Source organism: Callithrix jacchus, chromosome 1 (genome assembly GCF_049354715.1).
Source record: "Callithrix jacchus isolate 240 chromosome 1, calJac240_pri, whole genome shotgun sequence".
Classification (NCBI taxonomy): Eukaryota; Metazoa; Chordata; class Mammalia; order Primates; family Cebidae; genus Callithrix; species Callithrix jacchus.
The window spans coordinates 75,280,508-75,306,441 of NC_133502.1; the positions used below are offsets into that span (position 1 = coordinate 75,280,508).

The following is a 25,934-nucleotide window of genomic DNA, read 5'->3' on the forward strand; positions in this document are numbered from 1 at the left end:
CAGGGAAACTCTAAAAATTGTGGTGGCTTCTCTTCTTACCTAAAGGATATTAGACTCTTAAAAGCATCATTTTTTGTGTGTGCAGTATTCATCATAAACTTCCTTTATTTGGAATTACAACGTGTGTGATCAAGTCCATTAACTGTCGTAATACATCAAGATATTAAATATGTAGTGAGAGGTATTATTTGTAATTACCAGTATTCTTATGTCTAAATACATATGGTTTTTTATAGCAGTACATATCATATAATTACAGTTTATTGGTTATAATGTCAATACTCTCTTATTTAGAGTATTTTAATTCAGGCCAAAATTGCAGAGCTTTTCCTTCCTAATCTGCTTAAAGTGGACATAGCAATTATGATGTATGATAGAATTCTCCACCTGGCAACTGTTGTTGCCATGGTGATAACCGTGTGGGCAAGAAGCACTGTGACTCACTGCATTTTCTCTGCTTGACTTCATCATCTCCAAAGGCAAAGAATGTGCATCTGGCCAAGGATTGCCTTTTAGCCTCTTTTGTTAATCTTTTGAGCTGCCAGTTAGGAGGGGAAAATGGACTCTGTGGAGTTGCCTTATTAAAAATGGTTTCTCCCCATAAAAGGATAAGTAATTACCACCCATAAAAGGATGGGTAATCTGTTTTGCTAAAATGCAACTGCAACAAAACAAAAAAAATCTAATTTTAATATTATGGAGGCAACATGATGATTGTGGTACAGATACTGATGCATGATTAATACTATGTTCTTGATGATAAAATAAAAACAAATGTGCATGATTTATGTTCTGCGCCATGTCTCAGCCACTACAGCAGTTGCAAAAAGAAAGGAAAAATGTATTATTGATAAATTTCAAGTGTACTTTGATTCCCTAGCTGTGTTTGACGTATACATTTTTAATATATGTTTTTTAAATATCTTTGTCAGCTCAGAGAAGATGCACATTTAATTTAAAGTTAGGATTTAGGGCAGAAGGATGGTTACTAGGGGCTGGGAAGGGTAGTGGGATGGTTAATGGGTACAAAAATATAGTTAAAATGAATATCACTTAATATCTGATAGCCCAACATGGTGACTATAGTCAATAATAATTTAATTATACATTAAAGAATAACTAAAAGTACAATTGGATTGTTTGTAACAGAAAGGATAAATACTTGGGGGATAGATACCCATTCTTTCAGATGTGATTATTACACATTGCATGCCTGTATCAAAAGATCTTTTGTGCCCCATAAATATATATACCTACTTTGTATCCACAAAAACCAAAAAATACAAAAATAAAAAAAAAAAAATAGAGGATTTAACGCCTGCATCCTCCACCTAACAGCTCTGAGACCTTTAAAATGTAATTCAACCTCTTATGGCTTGGTTCTCTCATATGTAAAAAGGAAACAAATTATAGTAGTAAGATTGGAATGTGGACTTTATGTAAAAATATGTTAGTGTTAGTTTCTGAAATAATAATCATAAAATGAATATTTGCTATTTTCACTATTATTAAGTACCATAGTTCCTTGAGAGTTAGAATGCTGACACTTCTCTGGCTTCCCTAAGGAGCGATTTCCACTAACTATGAAATTTCCTGATCCATGTCTTAACTCTCCCCTTGACGTTGGGTTGAGATACAGGTGGAGAAGACAGCTGTTGTTTCTGTTTCGCACTTAGATGGAGCTTATCCGCCAACAATACTGAGTTGGGGGCTTTCTCCTCTAATGGTGGGAGGAACAAACATATTAGGTGTGTCTCTCCTATTGCCTGGAGCTTTCTCTTTCTGGGAGACTGTTCCAAGATCCACCTTGGAAAGAATACTAGCCAGTTCATTGGTCTTAAGCTAAGGTGCCCTGCTACCTAGATTAATCAGTAATATGGAGGTCATTTGGCTTTCCTCTTTTAGTTTTTATGAAAGGCAGTGCTCAGGTGGAAAGATAACTATTTATTGGACCCTTTCAAAAACCTACCCTTGTTAAAAGCTTAATTGATTTATCTTGTTGAATACATACGCAAATTTATCAGATTACTCTATACAAAATTATACAGAAGACTTTTTTGTAATGAAATTTTGTTATTTTATGAAGGCATTTTAGAATTTTAGGCCTTGAATTGTACTTTGCCATTTATAATATAGTTCAAGTCGGTCAAGGACTTTCTGATTCATACCAGTTTATGTAATGATTGAGTTGTATCTTAATTGCCCCAGGGAATTTATCTTATGTTGCAATAAAGCAACATAAGAGAGGATAAAGCATTTAGGTTGGTTACTGGACATGTGCATCAAAGAAGAGAGATGCAATTGCAGGTATATGCAGTTGCAGGTACACACTGCCTTAGACTGTCTAGGAAATTTAGAAAGTCTCTTATATAAAGCTAAATCCTATAAGGTGAATTGAGTCCAATGACCCTAACTTCTATGGATTCTAGAAAAAGGGAATTTGTCAAGTATTGATCATTCTTTAAAAGGAAAATAAATCTTGATTTTTTTATTCCCTATGTTTTTCTTCATTAAGCTGATGATATCAATTAATTTGATGTCCTCCTAAAATGACCATAAGCGTTCAGTGTTCTTAATTTATTTTTTTCTTAATCCCTTTGGTAGGCACCAGCCTAATATGTTTGATATTTATCATTGAATTGCATATACTTTATATTATTTTGATAACATATACATTTAAAATTTTTTCCAGTTAACTTTTTACTATTTTTTGTTTGAAATATATTTGTTATTAAATGTATATTTAGTTCAAGAGGTCTCAAACTATTTGGTTTCTTAACAATTTTAATATTCTCTTAAACATTATTGAGGTTTCCAACGAGCTGCATTTCTTTCACTGTTGTCTTACATCTATCCATAGTTATCCCATTCTTAATTAAAACTGAGAACTTAAAAACTATTGATTTATTTGAAATAACAATAATAAACCCACTACACATTAACACAAATATTTAATAATGTATAACATATATATTTAAAGATAACTATGTTTTCTAAAAAATTAGAGGAGTGGCATTCTTTTTCATTTTTTTCAAATCTCTTTAATGTTGGGTTTAATAAAAGGCACTTGGATTCTCACATATATTTCTGCATTCAATTTGTTGCAATATGTTGTCTTATTTGAAGAATATGGAGAAATTCTGGCCTCAATTAGCTATATAAATGGACAAAAGAGGAGGATTCTAATAGCCTTGTCAGCTAATTGTGAATATTCTAACAAAGCTTGACAGTAGTAGTTTGTTAAAGGTTAGTTGCAATATGGAATCTGAAACCATGTCAGTCAACCTTTTATACTTATTTATATCAAAATCCATTGGTCCATCTTGGGCTTTGAATGGATCATTTGCCCATGTGTGATATTGTAACATCACACATGGGTCACTTACTAAATACTGATTCACTCTCTAATGCAGATCTTCCAAAGGATGACACATTTAATTCTATAAAATCGATAATTATATTCATTGATATTTTACTACAAAGCTCATCAGAAAAGACTTTAAGTTTGTTGAAGCTGCCAAGCTCACAAAGGCAGATATAAGTAGTACAAAATTCTAATTTTCATTTTCAAGCTCAAATCTCATCACTGGCAACAAATGTCAGTTATTTTCCCTGAATTGACAGGCTCACTTTATTAATTTTTGAGGACACGTCTGTGGAAATCTAAGCCTGAATAACCATTAACTTGTCTTTCAGTTGTTCTATCAAGTATACAGATAGTGTTCCATGCAAAATGTGAGTATGTCTTTCACCTCACAACTCAAATAATTGTTCAAGTGATTTCTTGGAGACAGCTTTCATGCCACAGTGAGCCCCAGACAATTTCTTTTTTTTTTTTTTTTTTTTTTTTTGAGACAGAGTTTCACTCTTGTTACCCAGGCTGGAGTGCAATGGCCCGATCTCGGCTCACCGCAACCTCTGCCTCCTGGGTTCAGGAAATTCTTCTGCCTCAGCCTCCTGAGTAGCTGGGATTACAGGCACGTGCCACCATGACCAGCTAATTTTTTTTGTATTTTTAGTAGAGACGGGGTTTCACCATGTTGACCAGGATGGTCTCGATCTCTTGACCTCGTGATCCACCCACCTCGGCCTCCCAAAGTGCTGGGATTACAGGCGTGAGCCACCACGCCCGACTGCCCCAGACAATTTCTATGAGCATTTCCCATTTTGTCATACACAATATTAAAGAGATGTATACCTACAGGTCAAGATTGTATAAAATTATCACCTTTTCCCTTTATTAAGGGCATTATTTTTTTAATTGATTAATTAATTAATTTGAAGATAGACTCTTGCTCTGCTGCCCAGGCTGGAGTGCAATGGTGTGATCTCGGCTCACTGCAACCTCCAACTCCCAGATTTAAGTGATTCTCCTGCCTCGGTGTTTCAAGTAGCTCGGACTACAGGGGTACACTGCCATGCCCAGCTAATTTTTTGTATTTTAGTAGAGAGGAGGTTTCACCGTGTTGCCCTAGTTGGTCTTCAACTCCTGAGCTCAGTCAATCTGCCAACCTTGGCCTTCCAAAGTGCTAGGATTATAGGCACAAGCCACTGCATCCAGCTTATTAAGGGCATTCTTAAGCAACACTGGCACTTATTTCAATGTGAGTACATGATAGTGGTGAATGACCACTCACTCATACAGTTTGGTGCCACTACTTGATTTATGCTAAAGTTTTACTTGATTTAGCATTTTTATCCCACACTGCATCACACCACTGTTGGCAAATATCAGTGCAGTGGCAAGAGCACCTAACACCAGCACATTATTAGGAAAATAGTTTTAACATTATGAACTTTCAGAAAGGGGCTCTGGAAATTCCTAGGGTCTTCACTGAGAACTGGTGATTTATTCCACCTACTTAACATTATTAATACTTTGACTACATAGTTAACTCAATCCACTTGTATAAAGGTGATGTTATTAGATGAAGTCAAGGGATCTTAGCATATCACCATAGTTCTGGGGTGCATGTTAAAAAATAGGTTGGCAATCTTTAATTTTACAGTAAATAAAATAAGTAAATGTAATTTCCAATAAATGGATAGACAGAGTCATATGTTAACAATGAACCTTTTATATTAAAAAAAGTAGGAGTGTCTTAGGATGACTAAAATGAATGACCAAAATTCATGTTACAGCATGACAGGGAATAACCATAAATATGAAAAGAAAGGACCTCCTGCCTACTTTTGCTTACTATTGTATTATCAGTGTGTTCAAGGTAAAGATCTTTAATATCCAATTAGGCAAATTATATTTTCAAAACCTTTGTGCCATCAGTCTTCACATTATTGAAAGGACTTCCAGTAAATTACTAAAGAAAATGTATGGCTTATGATTGGAACTATAACTTTAAGTCTCTCAGGCAGAATCAAAGAATTTGGGCTGATGGTCTTTGTTCCCGCACCCCCCCGTGGCCTTATCTAGTTATATTGGTGTCATAAAATTACTTGCGCAGCTCATTTCTTTCTCTTTCCTGGAACACTATACGTGAGAGGAATCACCTATTGCTTCAAAGCCTGACAGCACTTATCTCTAAGCTTCTGGGCCTTGCAATGTCTTTAATTAAATTCAATGTCTTTAAAAGTTATTGGCCAGTATTAGTTCTACAAAATTTCATTCTGCGACAATTTTGTCTTTTTACATCTTCCCAGAAATTTATCAGTTTCATGTAGGTTTAATGGATAATTATTCACAACATTAAAACAATTGTATATCTGTTATTTTCTCTTTCATTTTATAGTATGTTTGTTTCTAATATGTTTGTTTGAATTTTTAACATCAATTAAAAATAATGTACCTTCTTTTTAATTGATCAGTGTTGTTAGGGCTTTGTGTTGGTATTTTCAAAGAAACAGTTTCAGGTTCTGGTAATATTTTTTATTACATGATTGTTCTTTAATCCATTGATTTTTTTTCCTATATTTTCTCATTTTATGGTATTTATGTGGGGATTTTTTTCAACTTTTTGAGTTGAATTTTTGGTACTTAACATTTCTGCTCTTCTGACTTGAAAGTTTTCTTTTGCTATTGCCTTAGCAAACTTCACTGCTCTTGATTCATGATGTCTTTATTGTCATTGAGTTGTAGGCATTTCATAAGGTCTGTGTTAATTTTCCACCCAAGGGGTCATGTGTGTTTAGTTAATTTTCACACATATAATCACACATGCACAGAAATACAGTGCCAGTGCTTTTTTTTTTTTTTTTTTTTTGTCTTATTGAAGAAAACCATACCTACCTTAAGGTCACGAAGATATCCTATATTCTATAAGCTTGACAGTTTTGTAGATTTTTTTTCTTTGTACCTTTGATCTATCCAGAGTTAGTTTTATGTGTGCTTTGACATATAAATCATTTTATTTATTCCACTATGGAGATGCATAGTTGTCCCAGCACCATTTATTAAAGAGTCTTTGGCCCCAGCAAATCAACATGACATGCTATTATACATGAGATCTGTTTCTGTGACATTTATTCTGATTGGTCTGTTTGTCTCCCCCTGCGCAAATGCCACACACTCCTAATTACTGCAGTTTAAAAATAAGTTTTAATATGTGCTAAAACAAGTCCTCTCTGTTTGTTTTTGTTAAGCATATCTTGACTGTTCTTGGCCTTTCATATTTTTATGTCATAAATTTCAGAATCCGCTTATGAAATCCCCCACACACAAAATAGAAATTTTCATTGAGAATGCAATTTGAGGAAAATTGATGTATTTAAAATACTGAGTAATCCAATCCATGAACTCTTTATATTTTCTCACTTATTTAGTCTTACTACATCTCAATAAGTTACAGGCAACTATGAGACTCCGACTCCCAGAGAGTAAGACACTCTAGTCCTCCTTGATCCAATGATATTCTACCATATTTTTATTTCACAAAGCCAACCATTGCTAAACTACATCATCTGAAGTAAAAAGGCATTGTCTATGGTGCGAGTCATCAGAACATTCAGCACTTTCTGACTTTCAGTACTATATTATAATGAAACTCTTTGGGCTGGAACTCTTCAGCAAGAAATTTGCATATCTCAGAGGCATCAGAGTTGTTCATTACTCCAATGAAACATTTACAGAACTGCTCATAAATTTGCCAAGAAATCCTAGATATTACAGCATAACTCATAAAGTTTTACTTCTACTTTCCATAATCCTTTGCAGCATTTTTCTAAGCACCATTTACTCTGAATAGTGATGCCCCTGTATATGCACTGGTTGAGACTTGTGGTCTGTGCTTATGATCTAAACCTAGAAGATTTGTTCTGAGCTGCAAATCCTAGATTAGTAGGCACCAGGGGTATCATCTGGTATTGGTGGTCAGGTGAGACATTGCTTGAAACCTTCACACCATTCTCAAACAAGGGTATAGGATATCAACTTATAAAGAGTACCTTTGGTTGGAACAGAATCCTGCAATTTTTTTTTTTTTTGCTGATTGTTGCCATGGTATACATGATATATTGCATATTCAAGGATTATTACAGAAGTGGTTGGAATTATGGAATTGAGTTTTATATTTAAAATGAAACATAAAGGACAGTTTTGGATACCAACCTCTAATTGGACTTACAGACCTTTTTCATGCAAAATGCTGAAGGCAAATAAACTGATGTGGTATTACCATATTTGTCAGTATTTTTTCCCCAGAGTGACTCACTGACATGAGAAATACATTTTTAATGCCATCTGGTAATGAACATTTTGGCAACATTTTCCTAAACACTCAACAAAGCCACTGTGAAGGAAAGGCACTGTTCTTGGCTTCTGACAGCATTGCCGAAGTGGGTCACCTCATGTTTACCAGTCCTGCCATTCCTACTTCCTCTTTTCATACAAAGGCAACTCTTTAAAAGGGAATTTGGTCCCTTTTAAATTTATTAGTTTGGGGCTTATGAGAAAAGTTCTGTTTGTAGGGTACTGTGTTTTGTGGCGTAACGTCTGGGATTTATTGATTTGGTGACTTTGTTAAATTTTTGCAGTTGTAAAATGTTTTACAATTATAAAGACCTGATTGAAGACATGCTTATTCTATGATGAGATGATGCTATTATTACTTCTTTTCACTTACTCAGGATAACAGAAGCTATGTGCAGATCATAAAGTACAAGAAAAGAATAATCTACTTGCATGGGGAAAGTGGTAGAAAGATAACAGATGACAAAGAGAAAGAAGACACTCTTAAATTTATTTTTTTTTCATAAGAGTGAATGCACATTTTATTTGGATGTTGTAGGCAGTTAGAAATATTTCCCTAATACATGTATAGACTTTGTATATGACAGATAACTAAATGGGTCAGAGCTTCAGGTCAGTATTGCTTTACTTTGGAAAAACGATAGACAGCCAAAGCTACTGAAATCAACAAGATCACATTGAGAGCAAAAAGTAAATTTTCCTGGCTGAGCTGACATTTACAGAAGATTTCCCTCATGGCTGCAGCAGAAATTGACTGAGCCCAGTGCCCAAATCCAGAGTGAGTGCTTTGGGCCATTTCTTGTTTTCTAGTCTTAAATTCTCTTCTACAGGCTGGAACTGTATTAATATCAAGGCAAATTTCAAGGTAAGGAATACACCAGGAATGAAGAAAGTTATTTCATGGTGATAAAGGAGCCAATTCACTAAAACACATAACCATCTGTATTAGTCCATTCTCACACTACTATGAAGGAATACCTGAGACGGTAATTTATAAAGGAAAGAGGTTTAATTTACTCACTATTTCACATGGGTGGGAAGGTCTCAGGAAACTTAAAATTATGGCAGAAAGCAAAGGAGAAGCAGGTACTTTCTTAAGAGGATGTAGCAAGTGCAAGTAAGAGAAACGCCAGATGCTTGTAAAACCATCAGATCTCATGTGACTCACTCATTTTCATGAGAACAGCATGGGGAAAACTGCCCCTGTGATCCAATTACCTCCACCTGGTCCTGCCCTTGACACGTGAGGATTATGGGGATTATAGTTTAAGATGAGATTTTGGGTTGGGACATAGCCAAACCATATCACCAGTTTAAATATTTATCAATGTAGTAGCAGTGCTTCTAAATACATTAAGTAAGAACTGATAGAACTGTAAAGAGAAATAGACAAACCCACAATTATAGTCAGAGATTTAAAAACCCTCACAGAAGATGTGAAATATCTTTACATTGAATATTGTAAAACTTTGTTGAAAAAAAATTAAAGATGACGTAAATAAATTGAGAGATGCAGTTTGTAAAAAAAAAAAAAATTCTTCTTTCCTAAAAGCACCATCTTGTTTTTTACCTGTTTGTAACTCGTGTTGTTAAAAGAAAATCTAGAAAGAAAAATTGATAATAATAATAATAATGGCTGAGACTTATTGAATAGTTAATATATGTGTTTCAGAATCAAACAGGATAATTTATGGGATGAATTGAAATATAATATCTTTCCTATATTTAGTGATAAATAAACATTAGTTCTTACTGTGCTTCCTAGCTTTCATTTACAAACAACTTTCTTGATAAAGTTAAAAATGAGCTTACCTTGGTATTCAGGACACAGTAAAGTCCCTCTTTACCTGTCACATTTTATCACATTTATTTTACCTCTTTTAAAATGACTTACTGACTTCAGACTGGGGCCCTCCTACATGTTTACACTATGACATTCTTGTTTCTGTATCGAGCTACACACAGACGTTCTCTGGCTTAATCTGGTGCTTCCTGTTCCTGTTGCTTTATTTCCTGGTTTTACTTGACTGATGGGGTCTGCACCTGATTTTCCTCAGGTCGGTTTCGTTTGTCCACGCTCTGTAAGACTGAAGTCCCTTGAGGCAATATGATTTGTTTTTCTTTTTCATGTAGGCTATAGCCTAACAAAAAGTCAGATGTATAATTTATAATCAAAATTAGTGTTTAATTTTGTAATGGATTCCTTTTTAGATCATAAGTCTGTAGTTCACAACTATTTTTAAATTTTCAATCTTTAAGATAATGATATTTTATTTCACAGACTTCTTTGTAACAGCTTCTCTGTTGCATTTTCTTTAGGCACTATTTATATTTGCATTTGTTTATTCAGTCAGCTCCCTTGAAAACCACAGTGTCTGACTCACAGAGAGGTGTTCAGTTGATACTTTAGAATAAAATGAAATAGGGCAAAGATTCATTTTCGGGAGCTTAAGGTAAGAATGCACACTCATTCAGCTATATTCTTCATCCTAAGAGGCTTCTGTTCAAAGAAACAAGCACATTCATGAGACACACAGGGCAAAGATTCATTTTGGGGACATTAAGGTAAGAATGCATACTCATTCAGCTATATCCTTCATCCTAAGAGTCTTCTCTTCAGAGAAACAAGCACATTCATGAGAGACGCTGCACTACCTGCTTAGTTTTCAATTCTGGGAGATAACTTATCAGACTCTTCATATTTTAATTATTTTATGCCTTATTAGCCAGCAGAACAAGCAACTATCACATGCTGGCTGTCAAAAAGATGCCAACACATCTAGAAAGATTATATCTATCACTAAATACAATATGTTAAATTTGAGTTCCTAAAGAAACTTGAATTTTATTTTTATATTGTAAACCTTCAGTTCTGTAGTAAAATTTTAAGGACCATTGGCGCAGCAGCTTCTGGGCTCAGGCCTCATCTCCGGAATTTCTTACTTACTCTGGATTGATTCTTTTGAATTCTAGAGCCAGCTGGAAGTTGCCTAAACATTGAAGCTACAATGAAGAGATAATCTACAGAAAAATACTTTAAAAGATGTAAGCTGTGAAGTTCCAGGTAGATGTTCCATGGTTTTTTTTATTGTCTTTTGTAAGTTCCCATGTACCTTCATAACTTGACACATAGGCAAGAAATGAAAATTATGGTTTTCAAGAACCTTGAATAATTGAGTTTCTGTTGTCCAATAGGGTGAATCAGAGAGAGATATATATTTTCCATATTTAAGATAATATAAAAATATAGATCCATAATTATTTCTTTCTATGGGAAAGCACTCAGAATGTGATTTTTATGGCCAGGAGCAGTGGCTAATGCCTGTAATCCCAGTACTTTGGGAGGCTGAGACAGGCAGATCACCTGAGGTCAGGAGTTCGAGACCAGCCTGACCAACATAGTGAAACCCCATCTCTACTAAAAATGCAAAATTTAGCTGGGTGTGGTGGTGAGTGTCTGTAGTCTCAGCTCCTCAGGAGGCTGAGGCAAGAGGATCACTTGAACTCGGGAGGCGGTGGTTGCAGTGAGGCAAAATCATGTCACTGCACTCCAGCCTGGGAGACAGAGCGAGACTCCTTCTCAAAAAAAAAAAAAAGAATATGATTTTTATTTTCCTTATTCATATATATAAAGCCAGGAATTTAAAAACCTGCACTCAATGGATGTTTTTGTTTTTATAAATTGTAATCATAGACACTAAACAAATTTCTAAACATTTAGCATCATAATAAATACCTGTTATTAAGAGCTAGGTATGTAACAGGCACTATGCATATACTCAGCACAAACTTATGAGATAACTGCACATTTTTATTCCCATTTTTATAAGGGAAAATGACTGCTCAGTTAGGTTAGAAATATTGTTCAACATCACGCAGCAGCTGAAAGTATCTGTGCAGCAGAGACTATGTATATTCTGACCTCCAGTCTACAGAGAAGACCAAATGTGAGCTGGGTGTCTTTTATGTCTTCCTCCAGATGTTTCCGTCTCCTTCTCTTTCCTGTGTTCCTTGGGCTTCTAGTTGAGTTCGGTCAATGAAGTTCAGCAAAAGATGAGAAGAAAACATATCAGAGCAAATGATATGAAAACTATTTGCTCTGATAGCTTTGATCTAGTTATATAGGAAAACCCCAAGCATTTCAAAGTAAGGATAGACAAATGAGTACCTAAATTATCTTGCTATATCATACAGCCTTAGTTAAATCAAAAATAAGGTTGGAGGATTGATTTCCTTCTGTAGGGACACCACTGGTGGATTAGTATCTTGATGGAAGTCAACAGCTCCTTTCAGGCGGTGTTTAGTAACTGCTCCCCACCTTGACAGTTTAGGCAGGAATAACTGCCTCCACTTACTAGCCTTGGGGTACAGCACTATCCTTCCACCCAACTTGAGTGTCAGCTCTTTCTTTCCAGGATCCTGATAGATTTATGGAGTCAGAAGAGATGTCAGCAGAAATGAACTGTAAAATTTGTAATTTTCTCACTCCTATAAAGGGGATATAACTACAGGATATTATTTCTTAAAAGTAACATTTTTTATGTCTATTTCTAAAAGATAGACATATTAAAGCACCTAACACAATTTCTGTTCCATAGAGAGCATTTAATAAGTTTGACTAAAGCAAAATATCAGTCAATAAGTGCTTTAGGTACTTAAATTTATCATCCTGAACATGCTGTTCTATGAATGTATTCTGGTCTCTTCTCTCAGATATTTTCATTTCTTTTCCCTATTCTGCAATTTAGAATACATGTTATGCTCTAAAAATTTTTAATTAGCATTTTAACTAACCTGCGTTATCATTCCATGTCAAACTCAAAACAACATGGACATTTCTGAACAGGATCATAGCAAAATGCAGTTTAATAAAGAACAAACGTTTGGGGTCCTTCTGCAAGGCAGAACATAGCATTGAGCAAAATTAGAAAGCACATGGTCATATCCATTGAATACTGGAAAGGAATATGGATTTAAAGCAATAATGATACAATATGTTTTATGAACAACCCAGCTAAGCTAGATGCGGTCTGCTTAACCCACTCTTTTGATTTTAATCATGTTCACTTTTATTTGTATCCTTTGGTAATAAGGAAAACACTGCAAACCAGATATCTCATGAAGATGTCTGTGGTGCTGCCCAGGTTTCCTTGCCTTTGTTCAACATGTGCATCTTAAGAATTGATGATGCTTCGTGATGAAAATCTAGCTTAGTGACCATTGCCTTGGCAAACTCTGACTCCCATCGTTAGACACCCTGACCCCGCAGGAGATCACATCATCCTCTATGCTGTTTAGACCTCACCATACCCTCTAAAACCTTGCAGTTGTTCATTTGATGTGACTTTATTGGACTGTGACCCTTTGGACAGAGCATAAAGCAAGGTATATAGGAAAAGCTTTGTCAATATTTGCATAATGTAAATAAGATACCTACAATGACAACAATAAAAGTACTCAAGAATATAGACTATTTAATGGCAAGGCATCATCTTAAATAGGATTATTAACATTTGCTCTGATAGCTTTCATCTAGTTATATATGAAAACCCCAAGCATTTCAAAGTAGGGAGAGAAAAATGAGTATCTAAATTACCTTATTATATTGCATGGCCTTAGTGAAATCAAAATTCATGGAGAACAACTTGGCTTCAGAATTCAAAGACCTTGGTATCTTCCTTGTGGGAGCACATGTTACAACAAAAAGATAAAGAATATAAGCCAAGTAAAAAAATAAAATATAAGCCTAGGAAAAATTTTAAAATGAAATTGAATTGACAACAGCCAAATAAATCATAATATTCTTTTAAAAGAAATAGTATTCAAATTTTATGAACTGGCAAAAGTAAATACAATTTCAATTTTGCATCCCTCACTCAGGTATTTGGGTTGTTTTGAACCAAGATACCTGCTAAGCAAAACTAGAAAAAGTTTATAAAATGTAAAAATGAATTCAGCTTGATGTGAGAGTGTGGCAGGGGGTAGTGAGGGGCAAGGTCCAAGACAGAAAGGCAACCAAGAAAAATGAGCCTAGAATTTTATGCCAATTTTCCTTCAAAGTACTTGTCAATTCCAACACCATAGTCGACAGGATTAAAAACTAAACATATCGTTCAGCTACACAGATTGGTTTAGAGGAAGGCAAAATCAGATTATAGGGCCTGCCAAGAAGGAAGAGCCTAGTAAATCCTTCAGCATTGGGTTGAACCCATAGTGCTACATTTACAAGTAAGGCTGACCAGATCTCCTAAGGACTGTGGCAAAGTTTGATGCATCCTAATTCCTTTTGGATCACTTAACCAACCCCTTGGCTAGCTATTTTCCATAGCAACACTTAACTGACTCTGGGTTAAATAAAATTAGCTGGAAACTCAAATTATCTTTAAAATCCTTTATATTCAACATTCAGCTTTCTATAAAAAATAAAGAAGCACTCAGAAAGAAAAAACTTGACACAAAACCCCAACAAAGCAGGCAATACAGACCCATAAGTAATTCAGATAATAGAGCTGTCATACATGGACTTTAAAATAACCAATATCTGTATGCTAAAGGAGTTAATAATGAGCTAGAAAATGTTGTCAAAAATTAAAAAAAAAAATTCTAGAATGGAATCTACCTATCTATATCTATGTCTGTAAATCCGGTATCTGTTTAAACATTATTTCTACTTTTCCCCCCTCTCCTTTTGAGACTTCAATTACTCATAGGTTAGCTTTCTACCTTATGTCCCATATGCTTCTTATACTATTTTTTTTCTGTATCTATAGCTAGGTAGGCAGATACAGAGAGATGTATATAGCAATCAATTAATCAAATTAAGAAGTTGATGACTTTAAGAGAAGATCTAGCTTCAAAAAAGAAAGTAAGATTGAAGGCCAACTCTCTTCCCAAATACAATGGAACTAATAAGAAATCGCAATGTTATCTTTTTGAGACAGGGTCTCACTCTTGTCACCCAGGCTGGAGTGCAGTGGCATGATCTTGGCTGGCCTCAGCCTTCACCTCCCTAGCTCAAGTGATTCTCCCACCTCAGCCTCCCTACTAGCTGACACTACAGGTTCCTGTCACCACACCCAGCTAATTTTTGTATTTTTAGTGGAGGGATTCCACCATGTTGCCCAGGCTGGTCTTAAACTCTTGGGCTCAAGCAGTCTGCCTGTCTCAGCCTCCCAATGCTGGGAATACAGTCAAGGGCCACTGTACCCGGCTAAGAAATTGCAGTGTTATCTTAAAATTACTTATAAATACAAAGTAACAATAGTTTTTTTCTTTCCTTCTCTCAAAAAAAAAAAAAAAGAAATCAACTTGTAGACCTCTAGATCCAGGCTGGCAATGTCTCTCTCACTGCCTGATTTCCTTCCTTCCCTTCTCTCCCTCCCTTACTCCCTCCCTCCTTTCCTCCCTTCCTGCCTTCCTCCCTAAAAAAAAAAAAAAAAAAAAAAAAAAAAAAAAAAAAAAAAAAGAGAGAGAGAGAGAGAGAGAGAGACAAAATAGCTGGGCACGGTGGCTCACGCCTGTAATCCCAGCACTTTGGGAGGCCGAGGCGGGTGGATCACGAGGTCAAGAGATTGAGACCATCCTGGTCAACATGGTGAAACCCCGTCTCTACTAAAAATACAAAAAATTAGCTGGGCATGGTGGCGCGTGCCTGTAATCCCAGCTACTCAGGAGGCTGAGGCAGGAGAATTGCCTGAACCCAGGAGGCAGAGGTTGCGGTTAGCCGAGATTGCGCCATTGCACTCCAGCCTGGGTAACAAGAGCGAAACTCCGTCTCAAAAAACAAAAAGTACAAAATAAAACAAAACAAAAAATACCCACCTCAAATTCTATACACAGAAAAATATGCCTCAAAAAGTTTTCAAACAAAAATGAAATGAATTTCTTAACCAGCACACTTCCCAAAAGCATATACTGGAGAGTATTCTTCAGGCAGACTGAAAATTCATCTGCTTATTATTCAGGCAGATGAAATTTCAGAAATTCAACAAGTAACAACCAGTGCAAAGAATGTGGGTAAAGCTAAATTAATATTGACAGTTTTAAAATATTGCTATTAAAATTATTTGTGGGCATTTAAGTATATATAAAAAATCTATCAAGTCAATATACCTAAAAATAGTAGCATAAAAAGTAAGAAGAATATAAATTGAGTTTCAGTGTTTGGAGAAGATTGCCTTGCCCAAAAAGTGAAAGCAAAAACTTATAGCCATAGTGTAGTTTTGGAGAAATTGCTAAAAGAATAGTAATAGATTGTAGAACTATCAAGTCAACACAGGAGAGAAAATTGAATAGTAATTAGTTATTTCAAATGTAGGTGAAAAAGACACAAAAACCATAGTCCAGTTGGGTGAGATGGAAGGAAAATAGTAAAATTATATATTTAAAACAAAAAGAGTAGTAATTACCTTAAACAGAATGGAATAAGTTGTTCAATTATAATACAAAAAATAAGTCTAAATTTATATATATGCATATGTGCGTGTGTGTGTGTGTGTGTGTAGAGAGAGAGAGAGAGGAGAAATAGGCTTACCACTACCCTAAGAAATAGGCTTACCACTAAAAGACACAGAAAAATGGAATTTCAAAGAATACAAAAAGGGAACCATATAGACACCTACAAGAACAAAGGTAACATAACTATATTAGTATTTGACAATCTACATTTTCTACATTAAACTTTTTGTTATGAGATAATTATAGATTTGCCTATAATTGCAAGAAATAATACAACAAAATACCATGTATCTTCTACCCAGTTTCCCCCAATGGTAACATCTTGCAAAATATAGTACAATAACACAATCAGGATATTGACATTGATGTACTCAAGATGCAGAACGTTTCCTTCACTGTAAGGATCCCTCTCGTGGCTCTTTCATAGCCATACACACTTCCCTCCTGCCCCAACCCTCCTTAGCTCCTGGAAACCATTAAAATGTTCTCGATGTCTGAAATGTCATTTCAATAATGCTATATAAATAAAATTATACAGTATGTAAACTTTTGGATTGGCTTTTTTTTTTTCACTTAATTCTCCAGAGAGTTTTATCTAAGTTGTTGTGTGGATCAGAAATCTGTTCCTTTTTATTGCTGAGTTACTACTCAGTAATATAAATGTACCACAGCTTGTCTGGCCTTTTATCTGTTGAAGAATATCTGGCTTGTTTCCAGTTTTTGGTTATTATAAATAAATCTGCACCAACACTAATACATATATTTCTATGGGAATGCAAGTTTTCATTTCCCTGGGATAAATACCTAAGAAACTAATTGCAGGATCATATGGTTTTGGAAAATTTGTTTCCATAAGAAATTGGCAAATGATTTTCTAAAGTGGCCATACCATTTTACATTTCCAAGGACAGTGTACAAATAATCCAGTTTTTCTGCATCCTCACCAACATTTGGTGTTGTCATTAAATTTATTTTAGCCATTCTCCTGGTAGGTAATGATACCTAACTTTGATTTCAATTTCGCTTCTCTGATGGCTTGAGTATATTTTTGTGTGCTTATCTGGAATCTGTATATTCCTTCATTAAAATATTGTTCATGCCTTTTTCCCACTTTATAATTGGGCTATTAGTTTCCTTTTGAACACTGACTTTTGAAAGTTCTTTATGTATTCTAGATAATTGCTCTTTATATATTCTAGATGGTAACTCTGTGGTTTATGAATATTTTCTCCCAGTTTTCAGTTTTCATCTTACCTTTTCATTCTTTATGCCTCGTCTTTCATACAGCAAAAATTTCTGATTTTGATGAAGTTAAATATTTCAATTTTTTATGGATTGTGTTTATTATGTCAAACCTAAGAACCATTTTTTTAGCTCCAGATTTTGAAGATCATTCCCTATGTTTATAGTTTTTCTAAAGTTTTATACTTTTATGTTTTACATCTAAGTCCATTATCCAATCTGAGTTAATATTGTTGTAAGGTTAGGTTAAGGCTTGTTTTGGTTGTTTTTACAATCAAACTACTATGACTGTCCAATTTTCATACTATTTGTTGAAAAGGCTATCCTACTTACACTGAATTGCCTTTCAACTCTTGGGCATATCATGTGAGTCTGTTTCTGGGCTTTTTATTCTGTTTCACTGATCTATATGTCAATGCCACTTGATTACTGTAGCTTGAAATTGAGTAGGTGGATTTCTCTTATTTTATCCTTCTTTGTCAAAATCGTTTCAGGTATTCTTATCCCTTTGCCTTTTCATGTGAGTTTTACAATAATCTTGGTTATATCTACAAAAACTCTTGCAGGGATTTGATATTAATTGCATTAAAATTGGATAACAATTTGGGAAGAACCGACATCTTTACCATATTGAGTCTTCCAATCCATGAACATGGCTTGCTCTAGGGATTGTGTGATGTATGTACTACTTATAACAGTTTACTAGGGTCAACATTGTAGCACTTCATATGAAGTACAGAAATTTTGCCCTTCTTTATGTCCCTTTACCCTCTCCCACTTATAATTATCATAAATAATTTCTTTACATACATTTAGGACCATATAAATGTGTTATGATTTTTTCCTTAATCATCAAACATAGTTTAGAAAACCCAAGAGGAGTTTATATATTGTATTCACTGATACTTTTACTCTTTCCATTGCTTTTTCTTCCTACTGATGTTTCAATATTTTTTCTTTTATTATTTTCCTTCTGTTTAGAGAGCTTCTTCTAGTCATTTTTTTTTCATGGATGTATACATGTGTCATACGTCAAAACGTATCAAAGTGTGCACTTTAAATAGGTTCAGTCTACTGTATATTTAATTACCTCAATAAATTTGTCCAAAAGAATATCTTTGAAATGGCACCAAAGATGCCTAGGGATATATTTAATGAAATATGTGCATGATTACCACCATTGCTGAAAGTGGTCGTTATTAAGGTAGAAGTAAGTGAATGGAAAACATATCACAGTCGTGGATATGGTATCAGTGTCACTTCTCCCAAAATTAACCTATTGCTGGATGCAGCCATACTCAGAATTACTGTAAGACTTAAAGAACACCGATAGATTGATTTTAAAATGTATATGAATATTCAAAAGTTAGAGTCAACATAACTTTGAAGAAGAAAGTAAGAGAGCTCAGTCTACTAGATATCAAAACTAATTATAAATTTCCAGTAGTAGAGTGTGGTATTGGTGCATATATAGACAAACAGAATGGGAATCCTAGAAATAGACAATATATAACATAATTTATGACACCACAAAAATGCAGCAGTCGGTGCTGCGGAGCCATGGGACAAGAATGACCTTTTAGTAGTGGTGCTGATCCTCATACACAAAACCAAAACCAAGTTGAACGTAGATTAAAATATTAAAGGAAAAAATGAGGTCTTTGAAGATAATATAGGATAATATCTTCTCAATCTTAGACAGCTAGATATTTTAAAAACAAAACACAAAATTCACTACCCACAGAAATTGATGTGTTGAACACAAAAAGATTTCAGTAAGACGAGAAAATCACTAACCATAAGGGAAGTGTGAGAAATTGAACTACATTAAATTTAGAAATCTTGATCCATCGAAGACTGTTTAATCTGAAGATGAAGAGGCAAAGGTTGAAGCGAGGAACTAAACAATACTGTTTCTGGTATGGTTTGGATATGGAAAATAGTTGTTACCCTGTTTTCAGATGGCCTATGACAATAGAAAATCTGTTTCTGAAACTGTAGTAGGAGACACTGGATAACATTTTAGATGAATTTATTAAAAGACTCCAGAAAATTTATCCAAATGTTTTTCAAGGTTAAAAACCAAACCAAGTAGAATGACAGTTTAGGGATAGCCTGGGGAGGAATGCCAAATGTGGGTGAAGGGGAGAAGAAAAGCAAAGCACACTGCCATGTGTGTACCTATGCAACTGTCTTGCATGCTCTGCTCATGTACCCCAAAACCTATAATCCAATAAAAAAAAAAAAAAAAAAAAAAAAAAAGAATGACAGTTTACTTCTCTGGAGCAGTTTAAATGACTAAATCCATGATAGCCTGTTATTGCTAAAAACAAATAAATTAATTTGGAGTAATGGGTTTTTTCACTGATCTCCTGATACATTCCCTAAGCTATTGCCAATGTTAATCAGACATATTAAGACTCACATCCATATTCCTAACAGAATCATAAACATTATAGCATTTTCTATCAAATGACTATGGTTGAGACAGTAATCAAATCCAGCTTCCCGATGAGTCTCGAATTGGAGAAGACAGCAATAGCGAAGTGACCAGGGAAACGTAGGTGGCGTTAGGGAGTCATGCATTTTTGCCAAACATTTGTTTGAGTTAGAAAAAATTGACAGCAGTGGGAGTTCAGCTTTCAGTCAAGAAGGAGTAATAGATAAAACCAGATGAAATATTTGAAGCAATGCCTTTTCAGAATGGGTAATGGAAAAGAGACACAAAAGGGGAGATTCCTGCTCACTTCTTGAAGGCACCATGAGACTGTGGGAGAAGATGGAGCCCAAATGGCAAATGGTGGTCGTGCTCAACTGAGGAAGTAAAGATTGAAATTTGGGAGGGCTGAGGTAGCTGGCAGTAGTAGCACAGGGAAGTGGAGAAGAAGGAGCTGTTTAGAAGCCCTTACATTAGTCTTCAAAATAAGTCTTGAGTGAAGACTTGGATACATATGTGTAGGGTAAGACTCTGATGCCTAAGGGTCTTAGAGAAATATTAAATTTAGTTAAATTAAAATATTAAATGGAATATTAAATTATGTTGACTAATATACTCAGTTAAACAGAAGGCAGAAGAGAAGGAACACTAATGGAAGAAAAACAATAGCAAAATTTGGTGTAATACCAACTACATTAATAATAACATTATAGTAATATAATCTAATCCCTCCAAATAAGAAGTCCAGATTGTAAGAATAGATGGAAAAAAATGATATCTAATCTTGTGGTCTCTGTAGAAGATGCATTTTAACTATAAAGACACAGATAAAAAATGATGGGAAAAATTTTATGCAATGGTAAATGTAAAATCGCTGCTGTGATCTTATTGAAACCTGATATGAATTTCAGCACAAGCATATGAACAGTGGTGAAAAGGTGTCAATTTATCATCAAGATATAAAAATCTTACATGTTTATGTACATTTAACTTCTAAATACATGAAGCAAATCCTGGCAGAACTAAAGAAGAAATAAATAGAAAATCCAGATTAAGAAATAGAGATTTCAATACTTTTCTGTCAGTAATAGGTGAATCAATTTGAAAAAAAAGAGTAAAGTTTCTATCATGTGACCCACACAGTGAACAAACTAGACCTAATTGACACTTGTGAAATATTTCACCTGAGTAGTGAATATACATTCTTTTCAGAAGCACATGTTACAATCACCAGATTGGCTATATGCAATATGTAAGTTCTATTACATCTCAAGATTGATTATATTACTGAATATGTTCTGCCACTACAGAAGTGGTAAATTAAAAGTCAGTGGCGTCGGGCGTCATGTTAGGACGAAGGGGAAGGAGGAGAAGCGCTTAAAGCGGTGGGAGCGGTGCGGGAGAGGGGTTGGACCCAGGGCTGAGGCAGGCCCCCCCTACCTCCCGCCTCCGTGGATCATGCCCAGGGCGGCAGCGGCAGCAGTTGCGGGGTTGGGGGTAGTGGGTGGGAAGTGACTGGGCGGTGCCGGAGCAGGAGACGATATTACAACACAGGGATCACAACAAACACAACCACCACACAAGCACTATGGCATCACTTCTCCTATCAGCTTAGCAGCCCCCAAGGAGACTAACTGCATACTTACACAGAAACTAATTGAGACACTGAAACCCTTCAGGGTTTTTGATGAGGAAGAGGAACTGCAGCGCAGGATTCTAATTTTGGGAAAACTAACCTGGTAAAAAAGTGGATACGAGAAATCAATGAAAGCAAGAATCTTCAATTACAGTCTGTAATTGAAAATATTGGAGGACAAATTTTTACATTTGGATCTTACGGTTAGGCGTACATACAGAAGGTGCTGAATTGGATGCGTTGTGTGTTGCACCAAGACATGTTGATCGAGGTGACTTTTTCACCTCATTCTATGATGAGTTGAAATTACAGGAAGAAGTAAAAGATTTAAGAGCTGTTGAAGAGGCATTCATACCAGTTATTAAACTCTGTTTTGATGGGATAGAGATGGATATTTTGTTTGCAAGATTAGCACTGCCGACAATTCCAGAAGATTTGGACCTACGAGATGACAGTCTGCTTAAAAATTTAGATATAAGATGTATTAAGAAGTCTTAACGGTTGCAGGGTAACCGATGAAATTTTACATCTAGTACCAAACATTGACAACTTCAGGTTAACTATGAGAGCTAACAAACTGTGGGCCAAACGCCACAACATCTATTCCAATATATTAGGTTTCCTCAGTGGTGTTTCCTGGGCTATGCTAGTAGCAAGAACTTGCCAGCTTTATCCAAATGCAATAGCATCAACACTTGTACATAAATTTTTCTTGGTATTTTCTAAATGGGAATGGCCAAATCCCGTGCTATTGAAACAGCCTGAAGAATGCAATCTTAATTTGCCTGTATGGGACCCAAGGGTAAATCCCAGTGATAGGTACCATCTTATGCCTATAATTACACCAGCATACCGACAACAGAACTCCACAGTACAACGTGTTCGTTTCAACATGGGTGGTCATGGTTGAGGAGTTTAAACGGGTTTTGCTATCACAGATGAAATTTTGCTGAGTAAGGCAGAGTGGTCTAAACTTTTTGAAGCTCCAAACTTCTTTCAAAAGTACAGGCATTATATTGTACTTCTAGCAAGTGCACCAACAGAAAAACAACACCTAGAATGGGCGGGCTTGGTGGAATCAAGAATCTGAATCCTAGTTGGAAGCTTGGAGAAGATTGAATTTATTACACTGGTGCATGTGAATCCCCAGTCATTTCCAGCACCCAAAGAAAATCCTGACAAGGAAGAATTTCACACGATGTGGGTGATTGGGTCAGTGTTTAAAAAACAGAAAACTCTGAAAACCTCAGTTTTGATCTCACCTATGATATTCAGTCTTTCACAGATACAGTTTTTATAGACAAGCAATAAACAGCAAGATGTTTGAGGTGGATATGAAAATTGCTGCAATGCCTGTAACACGAAAGCAACTCCATCAACTACTGCCTAATCATGTGCTTCAGAAAAAGAAAAAGCATTCAACAGAAGATGTCAAATTGACAGCTCTCAATGAGAGCAGCCTCAACTTGTCTATGGACAGTGATAACAGCATGTCTGTGCCTTCACCTATTAGTGCTATGAAGACCAGTCCATTGAACAGTTCTGGCAGCTCTCAGGGAAACAGTCCTGCTCCAGCTGTAACAGCAGCATCTGTGACCAACATACAGGCTACCAAAGTTTCCGTACCACAAGTAAATTCCAGTGAAAGTTCGAGTACAACGAGTGAAAGCATTCTTCAAACTGCCACACAACCAGCCATTTCTCCACCACCAAAGCCTACAGTGTCCAGAGTTGTTTCTTCAACACATCTGGTAAACCCACCACCTGGATCTTCAGGAAATGCAGCAACTTTGGGAAATGCAGCAACAAAATTACCTACTCCTATAGTAGGAGTCAAGAGGACATCCTCACCTCATAAAGAAGAGAGTCCCAAGAAAACCAAAACAGAAGAGGATGAAACAAGTGAAGATGCTAACTGCCTTGCTTTGAGTGGACATGATAAAACAGAAGCAAAGGAACAACTTGATATAGAGACAAGTACAACTCAATCAGAAACTATTCAGACAGCGGCTTCTGTGTTGGCCTCTCAGAAAACATCCAGTGCAGACCTTTCTGATATCCCCGCTCTCCCTGCAAATCCTATTCCTGTTATCAAGAATTCAATAAAACTGAGATTGAATCGGTAAAAACAACCTCGGGATCCATAAACAATATCTGTCAATTCAACCTGTTGTCTTCAAATGCTAAAAAAAAAAAAGGAGAATGGAGGGTACAAGACTAGACATGACTGAAATGGATTTGGGATTTTTTGGTGACCTCCCTTACTGGGCTAATCAGCACTTGATCAGAAGTCCAGGTTAGTATGTGAAGCCAGGAGAACTATAATTATTGTGTTAGCAACAGTTGCATTAACTATTTCAAAAATTACTGCCTTTAAAAAAAACTCAAGCTATATTTGTATCCATAATTGACATCTGGATTGGGTTTATGTTTGATGCATTGTTTGGAAAATTTGCAGTACAAACTGGCATAAACATTACTTATTCTGATAATGCACTTTTATGTATTTTTTATTAGAAAGTAGAAATAATTTTAGATTTTCAGCTTGATGGATTTTCAGTTTTTCCTGAGGAATTTTCTTTACCGTTAGTCTTCAAATTGGATACCATTGTGCAGTGGTGTGCCGTTATACTTCAGAGAAAGGGTAAGAGTGCATCTAGTTCAGTTCCTGTGAGGTAGCTGTAACTCTTAAAAATGAAACGTCAACTCTAGGGTAAATTTGACTCTGAAAGAATAATTAGGAAATAACTTGGTTTTGATGGGGTCATGATTAAGAAATGATATATTGGTTTTATTTATGGAATTGTTTTATGGTACATACAAGTCAGTGACCAGCCAGCAAATATTTTTCTTTGAGCTTATGAAAGCTCTGTATTGTTTTTGCCTTCAATCTGTTGTCTTCGAAACAAACAAAAAAGCTTCTTGCTCCTTTCCCTCCCCATTTTTCTTCCTTTTTCTTTTTGCTTGGTAGGATTTACTTCATAAGAAAGAAAATGCCAGTATTTTCTTGAGCCGTGATGTGAACCCAATGACCCTGTGGCCACATGGCACAGAACACTAAATTTTGGTCCCATGGCTGAAATATGAGGGTGACTAAAAGTAATGCCTGTGACACATGATATCTATCTGAGATGGCCATTTGATCTCTAAATAAGAGGAATTTTGTACACTCCACAGAACTCTTATCTATAGTAAAATTGATTTTCAGTTTTAAATGTGGGAAAAAGGCATTTTCTCCAAGATTTTTAAATGAATTCTTATTTTTAAATTGTTTATCAAAATTTGTCAGTACATTTTACATGTAGAAACAGTTAAAAAATCATTTCTAGCAAGCACTTGACATCTAGTCAGCTCTTACTCCTTTATTTTGTTTTATTAAAAGATTAAGAGCTCTTTTCTTTGAATAAAATAATTTCTTATAATTAAGCAGCAGAACATCTATCTTTACAAAGTATGAGGGATGCCAGATGATAAACTTAGTTACTCTTTCTTAATCTGGACAAAGTAAACTTAACAGATTTTTCTGATGAGCATGTTTTATGAATCCTCCATTGTGCTCCATTCTATCATATGTGCATTTTTCATGTTAAACTGCAATTATTTAAACTCTTCCCCTATCCTTCTAAATTAATTTTCCAAAGTTGGAGTGTAGTCTTTTCCCCCATAGGCTACGCGTTAATAAAGCTTTCTTTTCACCATGACTTTATAATGTCTAGTATACAATATTTCTACTTCCCACATCTTTGCTTTACACAGTCCCCTTGCCCTTCCTCCCACCACCTAAGAAAAAAGATGGTCATACTAACAGGTGAAGCGTACAAGGTGTCTGTGTGTTTTGTGTAGCTTCAGAGTCAGATTGAAATTACCAGGCACAGATTTAGTCTTGTCATTTTGTTTACACACTGGAGAAAACAATTCCGTTTATTAAATGTTTCATGTAACTGCACCCAAGTTTTGCCAAGCTGGAAACTTGGACCTTTTCTATGTAGTGACTTTTTTATTATAGTTTTCATAACCTGGAGATCAGACTGTTGCTTTTGCATGATGTATGTAGTGTCTCATGACTGGAGTTTGCTTTGTTTTACAGTATCTGTACTCCCTGTATTTTTCAAGAGCTATTTTGTAAACAGATGATGTATTTCTCCATTGAAAACACAATAAAAAAAACACAATTTCAAAAAAATAAATAAGTAAAAGTCAGTGGCATTGAAATATCCAGATTATCAAATATTTCAAAATTCAGTAACACACTTGTAAAGATCAAATTAATCAAATAAGAAATCCCAAGGTAAATTAGAAATCGTTGAAGTGAATGAAAATGAAAACAAAACATGTTTAAAAAAACCTTATGGATACAATTCAATCAATACTTAAAAGAAAATAGATAGCTTTAAAATCCTGTGTTAGAAAGCAGAAAAACTTAAAATAAATAACCTAAGTTTCTAACTTAATACAAAAGT

The 25,934-nt window shown here is 35.3% G+C and overlaps 1 pseudogene; it reads left to right on the top strand.

The window, feature by feature from the left end:
* The first annotated feature begins 21,965 nt into the window (after positions 1 to 21,965).
* On the top strand, positions 21,966 to 25,661 carry LOC100392489 (poly(A) polymerase alpha pseudogene; annotated as a pseudogene).
* The last annotated feature ends 273 nt before the right edge of the window (positions 25,662 to 25,934 follow it).